The sequence below is a fragment of the Sinohyriopsis cumingii genome, chromosome 10 (genome assembly GCF_028554795.1).
Source record: "Sinohyriopsis cumingii isolate HCF-2022 chromosome 10, ASM2855479v2, whole genome shotgun sequence".
Classification (NCBI taxonomy): domain Eukaryota; kingdom Metazoa; phylum Mollusca; class Bivalvia; order Unionida; family Unionidae; genus Sinohyriopsis; species Sinohyriopsis cumingii.
The window spans coordinates 11,848,608-11,875,298 of NC_142970.1; the positions used below are offsets into that span (position 1 = coordinate 11,848,608).

Here is a 26,691-nt window from a genome sequence, read left to right on the forward strand (position 1 = left end):
CAGAGAATAAGAAGTCTTGAACAAAGTATGGACATGACCCTTATATATCATAGAATAAGAAGTCTTGAACAAAGTATGGACATGACCCTTTTATATCATAGAATAAGAAGTCTTGAACAAAGTATGGACATGACCCTTATATATCATAGAATGAGAAGTCTTGAACAAAGTATGGACATGACCCTTATATATCATAGAATAAGAAGTCTTGAATAAAGTATGGACATGACCCTTATATATCATAGAATAAGAGGTCTTGAACAAAGTATGGACATGACCCTTATATATCATAGAATAAGAAGTCTTGAAGAAAGTATGGACATGACCCTTATATATCATAGAATAAGAAGTCTTGAATAAAGTATGGACGTGACACATATTGATCTCATAATATGAAGTCTCGAACAAAGCATGGAAAATGTTTCTAATTTTTATTTCAGAACCAAGCATTCTTGAACAATATATTGGCACAATTCCCGTCGATCTCAGAACCAAAATGTCCAGAATATTTGGGAACTAAAATACAGACAAGTGCCAAATGAATAATAAATATAAATATGGAAAGTCAACTGGAATGAAAAACACGAGGAAATTGTGCATCAAAGAAATGTAGTTTATGATAGATGAATCAAAAGAGATAAAAGGAGCTTGGAAAAAATGCAAAGAGAACATCTGATGACCGTACCTTAGACAAGAATGTGTAGGCATTGATTCATTTGGTCCAAGGACAGTCCGAATGCACCTATACTATAATATCTCTTACAAGCACCAACAACATCAGGCGAAGTAATGTGCACTCCCATCTGAAATAAAAGGGTGAATAATGTACATGATACATCATACACATGCAATTAAGAATGATGAACAAAATAATCAAATCAAAGAGAAACACAGCACTAATGTTTAAACATTTAAAATTTATCCGAGGAATTACACTGCATTAAAATTGAGAGCTAATATACACTTTTACAATAAATCTTCTCTTTTTTCATAAACATTAACTGAAAATGTGAATTTTGATTTCTCCAAATGCCATGTGTAGTACAAGGGAGACAACTGAATAATCTATATAAGGTGCTGTATTTATAGTTTTTTGAATATAATATCCTGTGTAAAAAAATATATTTCATGAAAACATGTATTAGCTTGCATATAATTAAACTATCCAAAACTAAATTATTGATAAAGTAAGAACCTAACAGTCAGTGTTCTATATGTAGTGAAGATCTTTAAAAGAGTGATTTAGTTTCTTTCTCTTAGACGAATTGGCTGTTTTATATCATATAGTTCATGTTCTCTAGAATGCCGGCATGTGGAGTGCAGCCTTCAGTAAACATACAAATATGATCCCACACTATTTTGGATTCTTGAGAGAGGATGCAAATCTGAAGGAACTATTTGGATATCAGTGGAAGGAATATGGAATATTGTGACTAATTTGGTTATCACTAAACAATGTATGACTTTGCATGAGAAAAGAGCAAATACACAGTCATACAGAAACAAGTAAAATTAACTGAAAGTCAGATAGCAGGTTATATAATTGTCAATTGGAAGTGCTGACTTCTCTGATGATATTTTATGCTACTTCTACAGACGCGAATTTTATATAACTTACCTAAATAAACTGCATGAAGAATTTTAAGGTACAAAAGTGTACGAAAAGGGACAATAATTACAGGACAATAAAAACAAAAGTGTACGAAAAGGGACAATAATTACAGGACAAAAAAAACAAAAGTGTACGAAAAGGGACAATAATTACAGGACAATAAAAACAAAAGTGTACGAAAAGGGACAATAATTACAGGACAATAAAAACAAAAGTGGATGGAATACCATTTCTTACATAAATTACCTAAACTTATTCATGCCAGAATATCCTATATGATTAACGTCATGTACAACAAATGAAACACCTTCCATGAGTTCTATAGTGTTCAGTAGCCTAGTTTACAGGAAACACGGTACTCATTATATGGAAACCAGCCTGGAATGGCTGAACAAAGAATAGAGTACATATGGGTTTGGCAGGCAAGTATTAATATGGGAGCTAAATTTATATCGTGAGTCCTACTGCATGACGTACACGAGTTGCTTTATATACAGGTTTGGTTATCCTTCATTAGTTATAGCTAGTATATATATATATATGTATGTATGTATGTATCACAAAACCCTTCCAAAGCCAAGATGTGCTATTTTCCGAAGTTTTCATCCGTTTTAATGTTAAAAGACTGTCAATGTTTGAGCAAAAATAATAAGTGTCCAACTGTTTTACTACATGAAAATAATACAGTTTATAAACGACATGCATATTAATATTATTATATTGGTACATTATCAAAGTGTTATTCTATATATGGCTCACAGACGAACCGTTAGACCTTGATGATAATGTTTGGTAAAATGATGATAATGTTTGGTAAAATGAATATATTTGCGATATATAATTCAGCGTGCGTGTATAAATTGCGGTAGATATCAACGCTTAAATATCAAATTGGCAAAGACAAAACAAGATATTTACTTTGCATTTAATCGAGATAACTCTGTTGGAACTAACCAGGTGAAAGAGTGTTACAGTCACAGCAGATGCATTGTCAGTGATTTGTATCACGTTTAAAAATCATAAAAAAATAAAACATATGAAGTAGATATGAAGTGACATAATCTCAAATTTTGCCGCAAAACTCCACTTATTTCTAAGCCTGACAGAATCTACATCTCATAAACAATGCACCCATCAAACCTAGTTTTGTTCTTATTGCTGAATACCGTGTTCCCCATCATTAAGCGCTGTCCAACCGGGGTTGTACTATTGGTATCGTTGTTTTATAAAGGGACATACCTTTTCATATCTTTTGAAACATGAGAAAATATTAGACACATGAACCGTTCGCTGTAAATTATCAGAAGGTAAATGACTAATATGTAAATTAATGTAAATTAATGACAAAGGAACATCGTGATATTAATGTACAAGGAACACAGCAATATGACGCAACTGGTTTGACCTCGATATTAAAGACCAAAAGAGACATGAACATTAAGGAAAAAAAGTATCATGCAAGGTCATTCAGAATAATGGACACAAACACACCAAGGAACAAGGGAGACAGGAACATTAAGGAACAAGGGAGACAGGAACATTAAGAAACAAGGGAGACAGGAACAGTAAGGACTAAGGGAAACATGCGCATTAAGGAATAACAAGCACATGGATATTAAAGAACAAGGAATACAATGGCATTAAGGGACAAGGAAGACAGGGGCTTTAAAGACAAAGAGAGGCAGAGACAGTCATGAACATGGGAGACATATACGTTAAGCAACATGGGAGACCAAGACATAAAGGAACAAGGGAGACAAAGACATTAAATAACATGGAAGAGGGACATAAAGAAACAAGGGAGATATGGACATTAAGGAAAAGGTAGACATCGGCATTAAAGAAGAAGGGAGACAATGACATTCAAAAACATCTGAGACATATACATTAAGCAATATGGTAGACATGTACATAAATTAGTAATGGAGACAAGCATTAAGAAACAAGGGAGACATGGACAATATAGTAGACTCTTCATATTGTTAGCCAGGAAGTCTAAGCGGACTTATGTCATTCTATAATCTGTATGTACCATTTCGATTTGCAATTATAACTTAGAGACTTCAATTGTATATTATCCCTTTCTCCAGTATGATAGTTATATTAATTCTGTCAACAAGAATAAAAATAAATTGCTAGAATTCTGACCTTTCCTAACTTTTCTCATGTCTTGATCCTGATTTTCTCCTTATAATTAGTACCAAGATTAAGGCCAGTCTTCTCCTCGACACAGTATCTGCATGTCAAAATAAGGTTTTCCTTATTCGGTATAAATATCCCAAGCATACTAAAGAGTGAAATAGCTGGACGCAGGTCGCAACATAGTCAATATCTATCCAAGTCGCAAAATAACCAAATCAAAAAGTATAAAAAATAAAGCAGCTTTCAGCATGTTCAGGTTCAGAGATGTGTTTATGGAATGAATGATCAGTACATGTATATCAGTATATATCATTCTCCAACAGTGGTGATTACACATGGTTGATTTTAGATAGCTTTTCTTTTGTCAAATTTTGTAAACAAAAAAATCATGTAAGCAGAGTGCATACCATATATGCCTTTCTGAAACTGAATGTTGGCATGACACTATAACAATATTTTATTTTAAAAAACAAATTGAGAATTTCCAGTAATACAATGTTTCAGTATTTTGTGCTCACACTTAAGTACATGTCCAGCTATCGTGATGAATTAAATTGTCAGTAAACAAAAACGTGGGCTTGTAAATGAGAGTATATATATATATATATATATATATATATATATATATATATATATATATATATATATATATATAATTTTATTTTTTTAAAACTTCCTTGAAAAAAAAACTAGGAAAGGCCCAGGTTTTTCCGGCACTATATAGTGCCGTAGAGCGCAATCACGGGCCCTGGGGTAAGAAAAACCTGGGCTTTTCCTAGTTTTTTTTCAAGCAAGTTATTTTAAAATAAAATTAAAATGTGTAAGCCAGTGCTTTCTTACGGGCCAGGGCCCGGGGAATATATCCCAGGTTGCTCACCTGTCCTCTTGTCCATCGCGTATATATTAAATGCACCACAACATTAAATATCCTTTGAAATATAACTGCTATGCTGCCGTTCTGGATTTGTTTCTCAGCCTTACAGCTAAACCTGTGAGTGCATTTTGCTATGATAATCAGCTTTCCAGCAATGACCAAAGCAAGTCACGTGGCGGGGATTCTCATACGAACAACTCGGTTACTGTGACAAGCGTGTGCTAATTATAGAAAGATGACACAAATTTACAGAAAACAGAGAATTGGTCAAAATTAGCATGGTTTACTTAATACGCATCTGATAATAAAATTTTCTTCTGTCTAATGTTGATGTGGACTCGTGGATGGGGGGTCCATGTTTTAAAATTGTGAGATGCCACAAACAAATATTTTGGTGAAGTAAGACCACGATGGTAATGTATTAGCCAAGAAACTGTCCCACAATAGCACTTGGTGTGTGTGTGTGTGTGTGACTGCGGTATGTGAGAACAGAAAACGTTGATGTGGTTCCCAAATGCATAAACGATAAGAAAAGTGATTCTGTGGAAGTGGATAACGTTTCTAATGCAACCTTTCCATCAGCACCTCATACACGCCAAATTGCGTCGCTGGAGTTGTTTGTTACGAAACAATCTGACTGGGTGTCTGACTCCAAATATAACCTTACAAATCTCTTTGCAAAACTGAGAGGAATCGCGCATGAAACCTTCAATGAATCATCAGTAAGTTTGATCGACGCTGTGCAAAACCAAAGCTGAGTTAGGAATAGGAATTGATACATTTTCAACCGTTGCGTTCAGTCTCGGCAGCAGTATTTCGAACTCGTCTAATTATATTCTTTCATGATTTCTATTATTAGTTGCATCTTTGACAACAAATGATTTTACAGCCAGCAGCATTACAACCACTCGGTGACAAGCTTGTTCGGTATCTTCATTCACTTGGAGAGTTAGAAGGTGGACAAGAACGTCGCGCTGCTGACTCCGTATGATCCGTAGATTTATTCAAAACTTTCGTAAGGACTGACAATACAAATTAAGCAACCCTTTACTGATTAGGGCCATAATTAACTGGTGGCCAAAACATGCCAGCCGTGCATGTGAATTGCAAGTCATTCTAGGAGATACGTAACTGCCATACCGATTTGTTTTGGCATGTCATTAACGGTTATCGTCAATGCGCAAGCACACAAACATTAACTCATTGTGAGTTGGCCTGCAATAGCACGAAGATCAAATGCATAGGTATAAAAATTGGCGATTGCTTTTGGATTGTATCATATTTGTCATGTCTGCGAATTCACGACGGTTTGGAAGATATTCTTGGTATAGTTCGTGTTTGAAATCGTTCTGCCCAATCACATTCGGAACACCTTTAGCCATTTTATTGTTCTTGGGTTCAACCACATTCAAGTGCATTTTGGGTAGCAGTCATACTTACTTTTCGATAGGTTTTGCCCGAGAAGTTGCCTTTGAACTTGCCAACTATCTTTGTATTCGTATACGCAGATTCGTTATGCTTTTGCTTCCAACCATGGCATTGACTATGCGTTCGAAATAGTCCTCGTCAAATTTATTGGTGGCCTTTGTGCATGGGTCCGTATTCATCTGAAGATACGGAGCCATACAAATTTGTACTTCCCAAGGAAGGCTGCTCTGCATGTATTGTGTTCGTATGCCATGCAGATTCCTTTAAACATGTCCACAAGCGTTTATCTAATTGGCGGAAACATTTGCTCTTCTGTTTTCTTAGCAGCACCCAACTTGTAAACACAAATCAATAACGTGGCGCTCACCAGTTTCATATTTTGCATAGGGCAACAATTTTAAAGAAAAATATGAATTTTCCCCAGTTTCCTCACTGGTTATACTGTATATTTACAAACGATCTCGTATGTATTTGATATTGTTCAAAGAACCTTGAATCCCCATTTATTTGGGTTAATGATTGCTGGTTGTAATATGGGTGTAAAGTGTCAATCTTGGCCTTACTTCCGGACATATAACACAATTAATTTTACTATCATTCTCTACATTAATTTGTCAGCACTTAACTTTCTGTTGTTTGAAAATCAATACAAACCATATGTTAATCTAAAATACCGTGAAAGATGACTTCACGGTGATGTTCTTGTCAACGGTTCACCGGAATTGTTTCTAGAGGATGGACTGTAAACAAAGTGACATGCAATGGAACAGATTTCAATTCCGGATCATCACCAAGGTCTTAGTATTCACTGTGCACTGTCACCGAAATACAATTTTCGGCTAAACAATACGCTCATAGTATCAAGAATAAATAATTACCTTAATATCCTTACCAAAAAAGCATAAATATAACTCTTATATCACCACCAAAATGAGAGAAGAAAGAATGTTCTAAAAGTAGACTAGAACTACATTCGTGGGTACTAAACTGAAAGTAGTAACTCTGATCCGATTTCTGACAGAACTAGACAATTTCATCGGAATGGAAAAAATTTCCATCCGTGATCAAATCAGTATCTCTTAAATAGTGCAGTTTGTTATGGAATGGGATCTATGACTATGATAGTTAGATGCTGTTATCTGACACACATGTAACAGAAGCACAAGCCAGTTCCAAATGACAGAATGTATAGAATGCACACAACTCAAAGTATAATTGTGATTTCGTTTATCAAGATAAATAATTCAAATAAACAGCAACTAGTTTTAAATCCTAACACCAATCTGCAAAGTAATAGAAATTGAACTTGACTGTCCTAGAAAAATCAATTTTAAAGAATTATACATATTTTTAGATGAAAGTTTATTTCAACTTAAATTTTAATGTAATTTTAAAACCTGAAGTTAGCATAATTTGTTCTTTGGCAAAAGCTCTCCTTTCCGTTGTTATGAATATCAATGGATTTGATTATCAGGTCTGAAGCAGCCAAACCAAGGCCTGTCAGTAAATGGTAACACCGAAATCTGGTAGCATCTACATACGCTACCTATGGGAACTAACCAAGGATATCATATCAGTTCATCCCATGAAGGGGATAAGATCGCATATGCTAGGCTTCCAGTGGTATTGAGTAGTTGGTGTAGCTCTCTGAACCCAATCTAGCATGCCTTTGTCTAGTTATATAAGTGAGAAAGAGCGGATACCTTTTGTATTTTACATGCAGTTATTGTAAATGAAACCATGCAAGGGTACAAGAAGAGGATTACAAATTTTTTAAACTTGGAAATATTTCACATAACAAAGCAGTCAGATATCTGACTGATGATACTCTACCATGTTTCAGTGCTGCAGCTGTTCCAGTGACCAGAATAATGAATGCAGACAGGTCTCTATCATAGCAGTGACAAAGCCGACACATGGGAGTCTCCAATCGGTCGAGGCACCAGACTGTAATGGCACACATGGGTCTGCGAAAATTCTAAGACCATCATCAAAAGCAAAATTGGACCTAAAAGAGACAGAATTGAATGATCATGAGGTGACGCGTATCATCTACATGGGAAACAATGTTGAAATGTGGAATGAGACCAGAGTTCCAAATTGCTAATGAAGGAAAATGGGGACTTGCAGGGAAGCATACTATGATGGGTAAAAACGGCTGCTTTAACTGACCAGAGTATAGGTTGTATGATGAAATAAAAACAAATAAACCGGGGAAAAATCCTGCTGCTGTAAATATGATGTTTCAGGCTGGACTACACCAATAGAAAATACCAGCCTATATGCTTGCTTGCAGCCACTGATATTCCGCTACCTTGCAGAACATCAATGCAGAAGGCTTCCAACAGTGTAGACAAAGCAACTGTGGATTTCAGTTAAATGGGTATGACAGACAAGCTGAATCTAGGCAGACAGGTCAATGTCATGCGTGGTGTTTAGCATCATGAGAACATAAACGTTGCTTTTGCGTTTGACGCAAGATACAGTGCTATTAGCTTTGGACTTGAAAAGAAACCTGATCAAAGATCATCGCAAATTGTTTGCATTGCCTGTGAAACTGTTACAGAGAAGTGAAACATATTGGGGACTATAGATAAAAACATGCTGTTTTGGAATGAAACATAGCTGAAGGGGAAAGGTTTTGATGTGCAATGTCCAGGAGGCCGTGCTGACTGCACAGCAAATCTGTCACCAGTTGCACGACATTCAGAGCATGAAATGACAAGAGAAATAGGAAACAAGTTTGCGCTGCAAGAAATTCTTATTAGATATGCAACAACAGATGGAAATGCACGGGCTTCTGCTGGCTTTCAAGATGCTTACAACATTCTACATCTGATGTTGGAACTAGAACGACTGACTGATCCCGTCCAATTGGGTCGTTTACAGTTCAAACGGTGTAATTCTGCCATATTTAGTGAAAAAGATGTTTCCAGGAATAGAAAAAAAGCGGAGGAAAAGGCTCAAACAAAAAATTGTCAGCTAAAACATTGAAGTATGCTGCAGTCTGATCTTCAAGCAAATGATGGAGGACAACGGTAGCTATATTGCAAAAATTAAATGGCAACTTCTCCAAGTACTGGATAACACTCTGCGCTGTTATTCAGGGGACTGCTGAAAATGCTGGCATTATTCAAAGGTCTAAGGGAGAAAGTACTAACAGCAGGTGGATACGATAAGCATACATCGGCCCTCATCAAGTGACTCATCTAAACATGACAGAAAATCATAACAATATCCTGCTAGAAGTTATGGTTATGAAACTCTCCTGTAATGTTGTAGAAAGACTGTGACCCAATACCAACACACATAAATGTGAAGCTGTGAACATATCAATCCGTGTTTCATTACCTAAAAAAATGTGAACTATTTCAGAATTTTGAGGCAATAGTGGATTTAACAATGCATGTCCTCAGTAACATACTGTGATCGCCATTGAGAACAAGGGTGACACACTTTAGAGGAAAACATTCAACAAGGACTCTGAGATCAATCTTCCACAAACCAGGCAACGTATTCTAGCAAGAGGAGAAAATATGACACAGACCCATCTGAGGTAGAGGACTGAGCAAGGCAATAGGACATCTGACTACTGCAATGGACTGCTAGCCTCCAAGGGCGATCACTCATATGCACAGGTTTAGCAGGAGCCAATGGACACTGCGGATAGAAAATAGTATCTTAAATCCATGTGCAAAGTTACAGTGCTCAAAGACACCATGAAAACCACATGCTACAGAAGGGAAAACTGTAGTGGGGAAATCCGTAGGTAACACAACACATGTTTTGTGTATTTCTGTTACTTACTACCACCTGATGATATCTATGGAGAGGTCGAAAGAGTTTTCTCAGACTATGAGGACACAAATAAAGAAAATAAAAAGCAATATAAATAAATCTTTAAAACATATAAAAGAAAATAACACGAACGGACTTACTGGCCGAAACAATGAATGAATGAATGAATGAATGAATGAATGAATGAATGAATGAACGAATGAATGAATGAATGAAGAAAGGAAGAAAGGAATGCATGAAGAAAGGAAGGAATGAATGTATTTAAGACTGCACTGTCATACCAGCATGATGTAATAAAATAAAGACCACACATTTTCTTTTCTCATTCTTACTCAACAAATTCATTCATCCATCCATCCATGCAGACATAATTACATATGAATGTGGCTAGATGTATAGGACATATCATGATACCTGTGTTATTCCATGCTTCAATTTCAACATTATCATGCAGTGTGGAAAACCACTATGCCCAATGCAATGTCTTTTACCTTTGCAGCACTGTCTATTATTGTAAACCGAATGAGGTTCTAGAATTAGATGATCAACAATCACACACAAACTATCGTGGCATGAATGGGAAGCATCGAGCTCCTTTGGAATATGCAGACTTCGCAGCTTTACAAATGATGCCAGTCTCAAGACATGCGTTTTTTCCATGTGTTTGTCTCAGGATCCCTCTATAGCTATAGGCCATATAACCTATTGGGTGTTACATTTCCTGCCCATATATACAATCACTATTATGTGCTAACACCGAATTGAAAGATATCTTCGCTGACAGGCTTTAAAGAAATCCTCCATTGCAACTTGCATATAGTGTAGGAACAAATTTCTGCTAATAATGATATGTCATCTCCAACAGATACCATTTCTGTAAATTTATGGGGATAAAATTAATTTTGTTTCTTTAAATTAATTTAAAAATGTAAATTCAATTTTTAAAATTGCAATTATATTTTCTCATTGTTACAGTCAATATACACTAGGTGGGAAAACTTAATGTGTATATTGTTACTAAAAAACATTTTATACGAATTTTACAGTTTAATCAATACTACCCTGACAGGATATATTATAATTAATTTTACTGTATATTCTATACACTTATTTCTCAGCACTGAACTTTCCAGTGTGTGACAATCAATGCAAACCATATGTTAATCTAAAATACCTTCAAAGAAGACTTCACGGTGAAGTGTTAAAGATTTTTCAGTGGCTGGACGGTAAGCAAAGCAGCATGCAATGAACACAGATTTCACTTCCGAATCATTACCAAGGTTGTATTACTCACTGTGCACTGTCATAGATATAAACACAGAAAATCACACCATAAGCTCATAGTCTCAAGACAAAACATTTATCTTTGTATCGCTATCAAATATATATACATCCTTCTCTTCTATCACCACCAAAATGAGAGAGGAAAACATTTTCTAAACGTAGACTAGAACTACATTGTGGGTACGGAACTGGAAGTACTAATGATGTGCTCCGCTTGGTTATTCTCAATTCATGGACTTGGCAGGTAATTTATGAAAACGAGCCGATGACCATTTTTACCTTTAATATATTTGATAATTCATTCATGGCTCTTTCAGATACTAGCATCGTCTAGTCTTGGAAAATCATAACAACCGCTAAGGATAGGTTACTTTAGACTAATTCAGGCTGATTTTCGAAACACAACTGAGCAGCCGTTTTAGTTACTTGTGTGCTTAGATCATGCACAATTTCAACAAGTACAATATCCTAAGAAATCTTAGCCACAGTAGATGAAAGTAACGTAGAGGTATAACAACATTCTATCCATTAATTATGTTGCAAATGTAAACAACGTCAACTTACACGCACCATTCTCTGAAGAGTGCCCCCATAAATCAGCTCTTGCCAAATAATTAACTATGCCTCACTCAGCTGTTGAAGAAAACATATTTCAGATGGAAATCCACCTAAATAAATATATCAAAAAATTTTGTTAAATTTTAATATTCTATTCTTTTTGGAAGATATACGCCACTTTTTGCAACCTCCATAAATTCTTTCAGTATACTTGGTGAATTGATAGTTTTGCTGCCACTCCACAATTTTATACAAGCTGCCACCACATACATTTCTTCAAAAAGAGAATACGCACGACTCAACTATAAATTTCTTTCTGCCAATACACATTTTGTATCATTGTACGTATACCATAATACCTGGACTATAACACCTTTTGAAGAAAACCTATGCAACGCAGAGGCTGGTATGAATGCATGGGCTGACAGCTTGTGTATATTGATCGGTACCATATGCTTGCCTGTCTGAGAATATCCCTCTGCAGAATCGTCTATCGTTTCTATAAGCACTGCTTAAAAGATTAAGTAGTATGAAAGGCCGGATTTTGTCCCCAGCCTCTATTACTGAATAACGTCGATACCTGCGTCTATACGGTCAAAATTAAAGTGAGCAATAGACAACGCTAAATTGTCATGGTGGGTAGAGACGAGGACTGGCGTAAAGGTCTCAAAGAAGCCAGTGGCCAAAACTCGTATTTTCATACTCCTATGCGATAGGTTGGTTTGCACTATGTAATTAACCTTTTGTTATGTCTGCCTTACAAGGACCACCTCATTTGAATGACTGTATTTTCCTTCGGTGTCCCAGAATATTCCATTAAACTTAAAGATACTATATTAAAATAACCTTCATATGGTTGTATTGCATTATTTGCATACATTTACTCAATAATATCTTAAGAACATTACTTAAGCACACAGTTCTGTGAGTACTTAAAAATAAGGTCCAACTAAATATTGCAAAGACAGAAAACGGTGAACAAAGACGTGCAAAGACAAGACAAACACCAGAAAAGACAAACCAAAGACAAACCAAAGACGTTTACATTTACAATACTGGAAAATACTGAATGTTGATACACAATTTATTAAAAGAAATATATGAAAACTTAGAAATGTTTGCAGCATCTTTGATTTTTCCGTTATGTTTTATAAATGTCAACTTTCACAAAACAACTTGATGAATTGTGTGAAATATTCAAAGGATTTTTGTTCTTGTTAAAGCGGATTAACTGACCCTTGAAAAAAGGATTAAAATCATTGCTACGAGAGAAAAATGTACATACAATGTTTATACAGTTTTTATATTACTGTCAGACCTATACTAAAGCAAGTTTTATTGCCATCTTAATTTTGCTATCATCTTTATGGTAATCGTGTACTCGTTGTATAAGGTAGGGAAATCATCTTCACTGTTGTGAAGTAAGTGTGGTATACGGTAGGGACGTCATCTTCATTGTTGTGAAGTAAGTGTGGTATACGGTAGGGACGTCATCTTCATTGTTGTGAAGTAAGTGTGGTATACGGTAGGGACGCCATCTTCATTGTTGTGAAGTATGTGGTATACGGTAGGGACGTCATCTTCATTGTTGTGAAGTAAGTGTGGTATACGGTAGGGACGTCATCTTCATTGTTGTGAAGTAAGTGTGGTATACGGTAGGGACGTCATCTTCATTGTTGTGAAGTAAGTGTGGTATACGGTAGGGACGTCATCTTCATTGTTGTGAAGTAAGTGTGGTATACGGTAGGGACGTCATCTTCATTGTTGTGAAGTAAGTGTGGTATACGGTAGGGACGTCATCTTCATTGTTGTGAAGTAAGTGTGGTATACGGTAGGGACGTCATCTTCATTGTTGTGAAGTAAGTGTGGTATACGGTAGGGACGTCATCTTCATTGTTGTGAAGTAAGTGTGGTATACGGTAGGGACGTCATCTTCATTGTTGTGAAGTAAGTGTGGTATACGGTAGGGACGTCATCTTCATTGTTGTGAAGTAAGTGTGGTATACGGTAGGGATGTCATCTTCATTGACTCAAAGTACGTGCTGTACACGGAATGGAAGTATTACAAAGTAGTAGTAGCATGACCCTTTCAGAATGTCGAATATATGTATATGTATATATATTCAGTGCCTATGATTGTTTTCATTTATATTGCATTCCAAATGCTATTTTCTGTTCTTGATTACATTTTGAGCTTCACAAGGTGGATCTTTTTTAATCATTGCGGTAGAATCCGGTTTCAACTAAGCCCGGTGAGAGATGACCTTCATTCCATTCATTCGAATGGAGTTCCGCAGTTGTGAACACATGCAATATGATCGTGTCACAGTATTGTGCTGTTCCAAACAAACACATCAATTACTATGGGAAATTGTGTGTATAGCAAAATGCATGATTAATACTAGTCAACCTTACCTGACTTTTTTTAATTTGTAAAAAAATTTAAACTACAAACAATTACTACCCGCATTTTCAAGTGACATGCTTTTGTTGTGTGTTGTTCTACGCCATTATTTTAAAACACACAATACTAAACATGGTGGACAGTATATTTAGTTGAGGGACAGACCTGGAAGAACCCCAGACCCACGGGAAGTTCCTCGCAAGCTTTCTAACATACACACGTTGGTCGATCTGAAACTCGAACTCACGTGGATAGAGGTGAGATGTGCTTGTGATTCTGTACGGACGAGCACCATAGACCAATCGGCTACCCGGACCAAAATTGTAAGAGAACGCAAATGATTTCAGTAACGATGTGTATACCTAATTCAGGGGTTTGTTCAAAGAAACAATGGAAAGAAAATATAATACCAGTGAAGGAATAATAAAGGATAAAAACATTGGAATGTTTCGATGTTTTGAATAAATGTCTTCCATTTTATTTGTTGAAGCTCACTAGAGAACCTATAATTTATTTTTTCTCACTTTTGGGGGTGGTAGTGGTGGTGGGTCGGAAGGGGCGGTGATCTAGGACTTTAGAGAGGTAAAATATTTTACATAAAATAACTTTAAAAATCTATTTATGCTCTGCTTTATAGATAAACGAAAACAATATATTAAACCTATTGTATGTACTACTTGTACTTATGTCTCCATTTATAGCTTTGTTAGATTTTAGTAGCATTTGTGATGACTATGGGGAGTTCCTTTTAGGAAGATAATTCACATCCCGACAATATAGCCAATATTTCGGAGCAGTATGTATTAGATTTTATGATAGTACGTGTTAGTTTTGTAAAATGTGCCCTCCCTAATGTCTTACAAGTAACCCTCCCCAATTTCGTAAATTTTTAAAGTATGTGTGTTTGGCATTTTAAATTCGGAATACTTCTCTGTATAAGGTTCTTAGGTCGTATTTTGTACTTTATTATATGAAGTATTTCCATTCGGCTAAAAATATCTTACTAATAAGTAATACAAATGTGGAACAAGAGAAAATCCTTGCACGTGTGAAATTCGAGTTTTGTAATGTGTGTCCATTTGGCGATTAGACCGACATAACTCTAGCATTTGAACGTTAAAAACTCTCAGGTTACATACATTGTTGTCATGAGATCCTTGGAAATAGATAAAACCATGGACGGTCAAGCCACGTTAACGCAGGTGTTTGATTCGTTCGGTATAAGAATCCATTCGTGATTATTCCATTAGTATTTTCATTATCTTAGTTGAAGATTATAAATAATCTTGAGGTAACGTAAAACTATATTTTGCCGGAAGGGAAATCCCATCGCCCATCCCATCCCGCCACCCAAAACTTAAATGGTCTTCCCCCATATCCTTTCTTTTATTTTGTCAGTTTGGTGAGTGCTTCCCGTATATAATGAACTATTATTGATACTCCTACTCCACCTCACTCATACCACTATCCCCAATATTATTATCATTCTTCCTCCACGTCACTCGTACTACTTTCCCCATGATTATTATCATTCCTCCTCCAACGTCACTCATACTTCTTTCCCCATGATTATTATCATTCCTCCTCCACCTCACTCATACTACTTTCCCCATGATTATTATCATTCCTCCTCCACCTCACTCATACTACTTTCCCCATGACTATTATCATTCCTCCTCCACGTCACTCATACTACTACAGCTAGAGTACGTCTGCTAATTATTTGGGTGGAATATAATGAGTTTGGTTTGGTTCAGTTGTTTACGGCACATCAACACAAGTATGCTATTTAGTGTCGAAGCAACTGAAGTAAATAGAGTTCCTAAGGACAGGGCAGAGAAGCCGACTCCTGCAAAATCATATTGATATACTTCCAACCTTCGTAACTTTTCGGTAGAGATTCCGACACATTTACCACTGATCCACCACGTCATTTCGTAGCATAATGACCCGAAGATGTGGCCCAAGTTGAAGCATACAGATATATCTTAAACATACTGAGTTTTGGGACGGACAAATAGAAAACGGGAAAACTAATTGTATGTTTAAAGGGATTATATTTATGACAAATACTTAAAAATTTTGAAATACAATCTAAACATATATATTATACCACTGACGATAGTAGCAACGAATTTTAAACATTATGAATAATTATAGCATTTACAGTAAACAGCAGGGGGTAAACCCACCTTTGGGATGGGGCTATGAAGCGACCATTTTAAAACCAAACCTTTTACTAAATGGGGCTGGAGGGTTCATAATTGCATTTCAAATGCCGATCATTGCCTTGTATCGACCCCAGAATCAACGTGTGGTGATACCACTTCAGTAAAAAAAATGAATATATAGGGCGAACTGGACTGCCCTTTTGGGGGCATTTTTAAATACCCGCTTTGAAAATCGAGGCCTTGAAATGTTGAGATCTTGTATTAAAAACGTCGATCTGAGCCCTGTTTCCACCACAGGGGTCAAGCCCCCTGCCCCTTTTTGTGTGTTATAAAATAATTGACTTATCATTGAGCCACAAAATGACCGACTGCTTAACCAAAGATTGTGTCGATATCGTAGGATATCACGTTCATGGTTCGTGTAAATTAATTGCCATTTGCAATGCAGGTATGAACCCTTCGACCGCCCCCCCCCCCCCGCCCCCGCATTAAAGGTCGGTTCACCCCTCTCTTCATTGTTCAATATTACCTACGGAAAAAAAAAACGTCATTTCAATGAATGTGTCTCTCCTGATGTAATCAGTCTTTCTTACGTGGCTCCCTTACAATGACCTGTTCCCTCAAAAGTTTATTTTCCGTTTGATGTACCACAATAGTAAAATGAAAATTAAATCACCATGCGAAATAATCAGTACATTACTGAATATAAGCCCATCACTAGTCAACATTACTGAAGATAAACCTATCACTAGTCAACATTACTGAATATAAACCCATCACTAGTCAACATTACTGAAGATAAACCCATCACTAGTCAAAATTATGGAAGATAAACCCATCACTAGTCAACATTACTAAAGATAAACCCATCACTAGTCGACATTACTGAAGATAAACTCATCACTAGTCAACATTACTAAAGATAAACCCATCACTAGTCGACAATACTGAAGATAAACCCATCACTAGTCGACATTACTGAAGATAAACTCATCACTAGTCAACATTACTAAAGATAAACCCATCACTAGTCGACATTACTGAAGATAAACTCATCACTAGTCAACATTACTAAAGATAAACCCATCACTAGTCGACATTACTGAAGATAAACCCATCACTAGTCAACACTACTGAAGATAAACCCATCACTAGTCAGCACTACTGAGAAGAAGAAAAAGAAAACATCACTAGTCAAGATAAACCCGTCAGTAATATATTGAATGAATTAATCCCAATCAGCTAATCAGCAATATCTTTAGAACATTTACGCACCACTTGAAATACTAGAAAATATAGTCCGACAATGTATCATTTCATAAAGGTTACTGACCCAGTTTTCAGGACAGCCCAAAAGGAAACGAAGTTCATTACAATGACTCTAAGGGACTTCAATCAGTTGTGATTACTTGTACGATGAACGTCAACGTGTGCTGTCCTATAGCAAATACACTTATGTACTTTTCTAATAATATATAGTAGATTGATACTTACAAAATATCTCTTTCAAGTCCCTTAAAATGTTAGATCCCGAATTATCTGGTATATTCATTACAATACAACGTAGTGTCCTGATTTACCTGGATAAAGCTCGGTTCCTATAAACAAACGGACGTAACACTACAGAGAATTTGTCAACCGTATAGTACACAGATAAGCTATGAATAGCTTGCTTTAAATGGCTGTTCTTATACTACCCGGTTTTTTCGAGATCCCACAAATGACGTGGGTTGCGTTATATACACCGTGTATACGGGGTTTGTTCAAGTAGTGTAAGGTAGAAGCGTCACATGATGGTTGAATACGGATCAAACTGTAGCAGTCAAACTGTAGCAGTCAATTACCTCATGTTTATTTTTTATGTCAGTCTGTCTAGTACTACTTGCATAAATGGATCGCACACTACTTCCTTTTGCTCCCCTCATTCCTTTGTTTTTGGGCTTCCCATCTTCTACACCTCATACCACTACTTCCGAGTTTGCTGACACTGAAACGAAACATCTCTAAAAAATCTAATGAACCACTGATATTACCATCAATTCTAATATTTCGACTTTATCGTCTTTACATATAACTTACCTAACATCGTGTCGATATTTACATAGGCGTCATCCTTTCTACTATTCCTTTTTACATATTTTTGCTCAATTACTAAAATTTATATTATTTTCATAATACCACCAGCACAACCATGCTTGCTGCTCCCCCATTTGGTTATTTCACCATCTTTGAAATACCATCCTCAGAATTATAATAAACATTATTTTTTGTTTGTTATATATAAATTATATAATGTATTTAACTTTTACCCATAGTTGTAAGATGTGAACATCATGTTTACATTGGTAAATTAACATGGGAATAAATCGTGGGTCTGTTTAGCGACAAGGGGAATTGAACATAGGAATAAATCGTGGGCCTGTTTAGCGACAAGGGGAAATGGAACAGGGTCGGGGCCCTATTTTAATACGGTCGCGACCTTATGGGTCTATGGAAATTGAACAGGGGAGAGGGATATAACACACAGACACACACACACACACACACACACACACGACAACAGACATTTTTTTAAAAAAGGGGTAGGCAATGAAAGTCAAGGTCTTTTCGAGACCTATGAAGGGGCCCTGAAAAGGGCCTTTGGTTTTATGTTAATATACCCTTAATATTAACATAAAGGGCATCTGTGAGATCTTCTTCTTCTTCTCAAGCTGCGCCTGATTGCAGGGCCATATACTAAGACTCTCTTTAGGCATCCTTACCTCTCCACATATATCCTTCTTATCCACAGGCTGGTGTCTGTCCTGTGGACAACTGTCCACTTGGATCGGACATACATCGGTATGTCCGTCCGGAACATCATGATTAAATGATAGTTGATGACTCCACGGTAGTCCACATGTTGCGGGTGCCGAGAACAGGTGAAGGAATGCAGTGAACTGCGCTTATTTATAGGGAGTGGAAGGATTGAAACGGATTGAATTCATTGACCAATCCAAACACGCGTTACAAAATTCAGTTAGCCCACGTCCAATCTGAAGAGAACAGTCTGTGACGTCACGTGGTCTATATAGATTCGCTATCGCCTGTGCGCAGTCAATCCATGCGACAGTTTTTCAACATGACGGAAACTCAGAAAACGATAAATTGGGGTGCACCAGCCGTGGAGACTACCCAAGGGAACCCGGACTTACTTTCAGAAGAGGTGAATTGGGATTTTGTGGATTTTCTTACCTCGCAAGAATTTGTTACGGAACCTTCGTCACCTTCATTACCGCACGTGGAGAATTTTAGACAGAGACAGAAAGAAGAATTGGAGAAATTTATACAACAGCAAAGGGAAGCAGAACATTCTTTTCTCCTACAGCAACAGCAGCAAGAAGAAGAGGTAAGAAAAAAAATAAGAAGAAGAAGCAGCAGCAAAGAAACAAGGGTGTCAAAGTCAAACGGTCACGGTACTGTTAGACATTTTAGCAGAGTTAAGAAGTCTGAAACAAATGTATCAGACTTCTTTATTACGACCGAAGAGAATACGACCTTCCCAAGCTAAACACTCCAACTCGGTGACTAAGCCTACCGTACCACCCTTAGTGATTTCAACCAATCATCATCATCATCAACAGTACGCAGTCCAGAAGTAGGCCTTGGCCGTGGCAAAGGCTTAAGGCAGTTAAAGTTGATTGTTTAATCTCACCCCAACACCAAAAAAAGGCCCTTTTCAGGGCCACCCATGTCTCTCGAAAAGAGATAGTCTTTCAATTGCCAACATCCTTTAAAACTCAAATAAAAAACCCATTTTACCCCAATAGTACGTGTGAATGATGGAGTGTGTGAGTGTAGGTTCTCATTTTAAAATCAAAACCCAAAGACACTTACCTCTTATACCTAATTTATTCTTTTATAAATATTTACAATCCAATTCACAATTCACAACATAGCACTTTAAAAAGTTCATTGACTTCTTCTGTCTCTTTGTTCACTCTCTCTGTTTTTTCAATTTCTTCACAGTCACAGTCTTTTCCTCCTCTTCATCCTCACTTTCTTCCCTTCTTCTTTTCTTCTCCTGTTTCTTTTTCTTCACCTGTCTGCTTTCTTCCTCCTCTTCTTCCTCTCCATCACCCCCCTCTTCTTGCTCCTGTTGTTTCTTAGGGCAATCTGGAGACCAATGTCCGTTTTCTTGACAATGATAACAGGTATCTTGACTTTTATCTCTTTTAGACCCTGTTTTGCTTTTTTGATGGTCTGCACACTCTGAAGACCAATGCCCTTTCTTCTGACAGATATAGCAAGTATCTTGACTTTTATCTCGCAAGGAAGGAGAGTAGTCCGACGACTGGTCTGAAGAAAATTTTCTAATGACTCCTCGCAACGCTCTGATGAAACGTTCGATTTGTGTAGTCTCGTCCATCGTTGTGCTTGGTTTGAGAATAAAATGAATAGTGGAAGGACAAGACACACACCCTTTATATACGCTGGTCTGCCATGACTATAAAGTAGCCCATGGTGTTTAAAATTTAGTCATTTGACGTTTTACTATCAAGATGAAACGATCCAATTCATTCAAAAAGAAAGAAGAAGAAGAAAGTAAGAGGCAGAAACGTGATCTATCGCCTCGTACCAGGGCTGAAGCCTTGGCACAAATTCATGCCAGTGATTTTGAAGAGGACATGAGTGAACCAGAATCCAAACCCAGAGATTTTTCCTCTAAACAAAGTTCACCACCCTCAGTCAACCCTGAAAAGTACTATTCCATTCAAGAGACGGAAAAGCGTCCCTCTAGAAAATTTACAACCACGACTTACAAATACACTATGAAGTTTAAAGATTTCAAGTCCGAAGTACCGTTAGAGAAAGCAGAAGGGTTCATCACCGAGATGTGGGATTCTTTGCTCACCACACTCAAGCGACAATGTCAGCCCAAAGAAAACGATCGCTTGAGACTTTCCATACAACACGACGGCTTGAAATCCCCTGTTTGGATCGAGTTTAGCAGCCCTGCAGAATTGACCGCTTCCAAAGTCATGGACAAGATTCAACACGTACAACAATCCAATGACCAGTTTGACATCACCGATGGAAAAGCCACACTGGACATGACCCACGTCTCTCCTCCTCAAGGGACCACACAGCGCAAAAAGGTCTTATTGGTGAACGGTCTTCGTAGCACCAAAAAGAGTCTCGTCCAAATTAACAACCGTCAAGACCAGATGTGCTTAGCCCGAGCCATCGTGGTGGGACGAACCTATGCCAACAAGAACGACACGGCAGAATGGAAAAGAGCCTGGAAAACTATTCAAAAATCGGACCGAGCAAAACAACGAAGTGATGCAGAACTCCTGTTGCAACAATCTGGTCTGTCCAAAGACACACCCTGAGGCATTCTTGAGATGCAAAAATTGCAAGATATCCTAGCTGCACTCTACACCTTGAAAGTGCACCCTCAAGAAGTGCGCGGGCCTCTTGTTTCGAGGGAAAGACTTTAAGGATGGAAAATACATTCACCTCTATCATCACGATGAACATTTCGATACCATTACCAGTATCACCGCATTCCTGGGATACGGTTATCACTGTGAGAAATGTGACTATGACTATAACAATCGAGAGCAACACAAGCATTGCGGATCGAAATGCTCAGGATCTTTGACCTCTCAACCCTGTCTGAACGAAAGGCAAGAACGAGTGCATTGTTCTACTTGTCTGCGCACGTTTGTCAACCCTGCCTGTTACCAACAACATCTGAAGACGCAAGGTTCACAGCAGAAATGTACTTGTCAACTCCTGAGATTGTGCCCTACGTGTGGACAAGGCATACGTACCAAGAGTGTCAAGGCACACGTATGTCGAGGAAAGACAAAATGTCACATTTGTCACCACATCGTGGACTTGGAACACCAATGCTACATGCAAAAATGCCAACCCCAAGAAGAAAAAGAGGATGGTCACAAGAAGAAAGGCAATTTCATCTTTTTCGATTTCGAATGCATGCAAGAGACTGGCATTCACATTCCTAATTTCTGCGTGGCTCATCGAGCGTGCGAAAAGTGCATTCAAGAACCTATCGTGAGTCATTGCCCTCACTGCAGTAAGATTCCTGGAGGACGTGAACAAATCTTTCGGGGATACAAGACGCTAGACGATTTCGCTCGATGGGTCTTAGACCCCATTGACAACACGTGGAACCAAGAGGACATCGAACGTTACGGAGATTGTCATCGTCATGCCACAGTGTTGGCTCACAATTTCTCCGGATACGATGGACAGTTTCTTTTGAGCTACTGTATGCAACATGGCACCAAGCGTCCTAAAGTCACTTTGAATGGAGCCAAAATCATTTTCATGCAAGTGGGACAAGTGCAGTTTAAAGATTCGATGAGTTACTCGGCCATGCCTTTGAGTCGAATGCCTAAAACGTTTGGAATGACAGAAATGGCTAAAGGGTATTATCCTCACTTTTTCAATACCGAAGCCAATCAACATGCCGTTCTACCCCATTTGCCTGAGGCTCACTATTACGACCCCGACAACATGCGTACCGAACAACGAGAAGATTTCTACGCTTGGTACTAGGCTCACGCCTCAGACCCTTTCGACTTTCAGGAAGAAATGCTAAAGTATTGTCGTTCCGACGTGGATATTTTACGGCGTTGCTGTGGAAAATTTCGAGAACTGTTCATGGAACACGGAGGGGTCAATCCTTTGAAAGAAGCTTGCACCATTGCCAAAGCGTGTTCCTTAGTGTACCGCCAACGATTCATGCCTGAAAACACCGTGGCTGTCATCAGTCCTCAATCGACCAACTTTGTCAAACGTCAATACTCGGTCAAAGCCCTACGCTGGTTACATTAATTGTGCGACAAAGAAGACAAATGGATTCAGCATGCCTGCAACGGAGGGGGCGAAAAGACTATCGGAACGCATTCGGTTGATGGTTGGGACTTAGAAAACCCCAAGATCGTGTACGAGTTTAAGACCCATGCATTGCGACGGAAAATGTCCGGAAGGAAAATGCAAGTGTCCATGCGGTTACCATTGTAATTGCGTAACGGAGTTTGCAGACGAGTGCGATTGTGAGCCTTGCGATGGGAACGATGCTGTACGTTGTGACCTGAGCAATGCCGTAAAGCATCATGGGAACTTTGTTCTCACTACCCCTATCATGGAAAGTGATGCTGTGCGTGTCAATCCTGAGGGATGCGAAATCGATGTCCCTGGCCATCGTGGACACTTTACTGGGTTTCATTTTAAAGGTGGATGTCAACCTTCACGTCTACCCCTCTACGGATGTCATCCAGCCCTGAGCAAACTCCTATCGATGTCACCCTACCCTCATCGAAACGAACCTGTGAAAGACGAATATTCGTTCCCTGTGCGTTTGTCGGAATACTGCGACTTTGAAAATCATCTTCAATCGTTCAAAGGAAAATGGCCTAAGTATCTGGGAGGACCGACCCCCGAGGAATTAGCCAGAGCCGGATTTTTCTACTTGGGCGAAGGGGATAAGATCAAGTGCTTCAGTTGCGGTGTGTCACTTCACCACTGGGAACCACAAGATTCGGCCTACCAAGAACATGCTCGATGGTCACCGAATTGTCATTACTTACCCTTAGTGGGACCGAGACATTGAAGTAACTTACCATGTCCTTGAAGAAGAAGAAATCAGATTGGCTAGAAGTCAAATGTTGGACATCACCGAGACCAGTATTTAAACTTCATTTCAAAAACGATATTGAATCATTACCTAAAGAACTGCAAGAGAAGATTTACAAGTTTGGCAGGGACTTGCCAGAGTGAAATCTCAATGGGTAACTGTAGAACTTTTGTGCCGAGAAATTCACAAGAGGAAAGTGAAAAAAGTCAACCAATGTGTTAGATTTCTCTGGTTAAAGTGTGCATTCATCCTATTATATCACTCTAGACCGTTTACATCAAAAGATTTCAATGAGATTCTTGGACGTTACCCTGTATGGCAGTGGTCAGAAATTACTTACTATGTGGATTACTTTTGCTGTAGGAGAAGATTGTAAATTCAGACTGACTTATTCATGGATCCTTTGCTAGAGAACATTCGTGGCTTGCCTGTGGAGTTGAGAGAAAGGATTTACCGAGAACGGGTCAAAATTCAAGTGAAACGTACACGCAGTCATTCATCCGTTTTTAAATTATGCTCTTTTCCAAAGTATAAAAAGACTGATTATGAGTGGATATTACATCAGTCACAAAGGTAAACGAGGCTATTGGCCACCATCCAGTGATTCCAAAAACAGTGTATATACATATGGATACTTTACAAGAGAACATTTTGGGTTTGCCTGTGGAGTTGAGAGAACGCAGTTACCGAGAACTGGTCAAAATACAAGTCAAACGTAAAGAACAATTGCAGATGTTTAACCACTGGTACCTAAATGCTATAAGAGAACTGATTCGTCAGAAATTGTTTCAGTGGTCAGACATTGTTCAACACTTTGAGGTCGCAAACGATCGACATGTTCATGTTTTTCGTTACTTCGAGATAGACTTACTGCAACGAATTGAGGAAGAAAAGTTGAAGAATGGCAAACATAGTTTATGTAACATCTCTTTAGAGAAAGAGGAAACTTCTGAACAAACTGTAGAACGAACTTTGGAGTGTAGGTTAGCACATGGAGTATTTAGATTCCCTACTGGAAAACGAATATCTCTAGGCAGAAAGTACCTTTATTGCATCCGAAAAAAGAGTATAAAAACAGGCTGTCATGCCAAAGCTTTTATCACATGTGATTGAACAGATTCCGTGGAAGGAACTCAATGACCATATTTAAATCGTGGATAATTACCATCACTTATTACAAGAACTGTATCCGTTCAATTTGGGTCGACAAGTGATGTGTGTCTTAGTGATTTGTTTTCTGGGTTTTCGTTTACCAGTCGATTCCTTGTGGACTCTATACGAACAGTACTTACCACCCAATTCAACATGAAAATGGTGCCTTTAAATGGTCACGAAAGACTCCTTTTGCTCAAAGCCTTGAATTTTCATCTGGATACTTCTCAATCTCTACGGGGAAAAAAGATTCGTCAACTTTTAGCTACCGAAGACGTGTATGACGATGTGTGTGTAGCTTGTGACTTACACCCCCAATGGACAGATGTACGGGCCTGGAAAAAAGGGGGGTTTTGAGGCTTGGACCGAAGAAGTGGCCCAGTATGCTCGAGAGTTGTGATCCTTCCTTTCAACGTCCAAAGAAAAAAGTCACTTTTCAACCTGTGTTAGTGACAGTACCAAAAGAAGAACTCGTCAATCAGGACAGAACTGTCGTGGACAGGCCTGAAAGACCCTTTCGGGAGGACACTTGTGTGACCTTACCCCCTACAGAACTGGTCAGAACATTGCCCAAAACATGTTGTACAGAAACTTGTTTTTATTCCACGTTGATGGTTTTCATGTGCCTTTTATCGTTGTACTTAAGCCTTTGGCTTTTATGTAATTTTGTCTTTCGTGTTCATGTTGAAAACATTCAATAAACGTGTCCTGAAAAAGTATAAAAACTCTTGTCTTGTCTGTTTTCGTGTCACAAGTGACATTCCAACACTATGGCTACCTCTGCTGTCTCTGCTCCCTCTTCCTCCACTGTCAAAGTCATCGACGAACACTTAGATCGTGCCAGATGGGAGGCCTTGTATCTTTGCCATCCCTTTAACATGCTCATTGCTGGACCTAGCGGTTCAGGCAAAACCGAATTTGTCAAACGTTTGATCGAACATAAACAGCATTTGATCGACCGTCCACCTCAACGCATCATGTGGTGTTACAAAGAGTGGCAATCGGCGTACAGCCTCTTGCGAGAAAGTCAAGGCGATTCCATCGTGTTTGTGGAAGGCGTTCCTAAAGAAGACGACGGAATCGTCTCTGACTCCCGTCAAACCCATTTGGTCATTTTCGACGACATGTTAGGAGAAGACGAAGAAGAAATTAAACTGGTTTACACGCAAAGGGCATCATCGTAATGCCAGTGTCATTTACATCACTCAAAATTTGTTTCAACAAAGTAAAGCCCATCGCACCATCAGTCTCAATGCGCATTACGTGGTCTTGTTTAAAAGCCCTCCAGATAAATCGCAAGTGCAAGTCTTAGCCAAACAGTTAGGAACGCCTTGGCTGACTCAGGCGTACGACGATGCCACTCAAACTCCACACGCTTATTTACTCGTCGATTTGAAACCTACGACCCCTGATGTTTGCGATTTCGTACCCAATTGTTTCACCACTGGTGTCAAGACGGAGGGACTGTCCTGTACACGTCTCCGTCCTCGACTTAATTGCACTAAAAAAAAATCTATAAACACCTCAGACACTTTTCGTCTGTCTCACACAGTTTGAACATGACGTCCCTACAGTCGCATCTTCCCGTCAAATTGATTCGTGCCTTGTACGGCATCA

General features: G+C 38.3%; 1 protein-coding gene across 4 annotated transcripts in view; it reads right to left on the bottom strand.

Annotated features, from left to right (window-relative positions):
• Nucleotides 1-17,877, bottom strand: part of LOC149789598 (uncharacterized) — a 58,601-nt gene extending 40,724 nt beyond the window's left edge. For 2 of the 4 annotated variants that reach the window (XM_089971619.1, XM_089971616.1), the window contains exons 1-4: nucleotides 17,766-17,877; nucleotides 7,890-8,064; nucleotides 3,761-3,848; nucleotides 686-803 (exon numbers count right to left, since the gene is read on the bottom strand). The gene's annotated coding sequence lies outside the window, so the exon portion shown is untranslated. The remainder of the gene's footprint in view (nucleotides 1-685; nucleotides 804-3,760; nucleotides 3,849-7,889; nucleotides 8,065-17,765) is intronic. The other 2 variants (XM_089971617.1, XM_089971618.1) reach the window with 2 other exon arrangements.
• Between the last annotated feature and the right edge of the window lie 8,814 nt (nucleotides 17,878-26,691).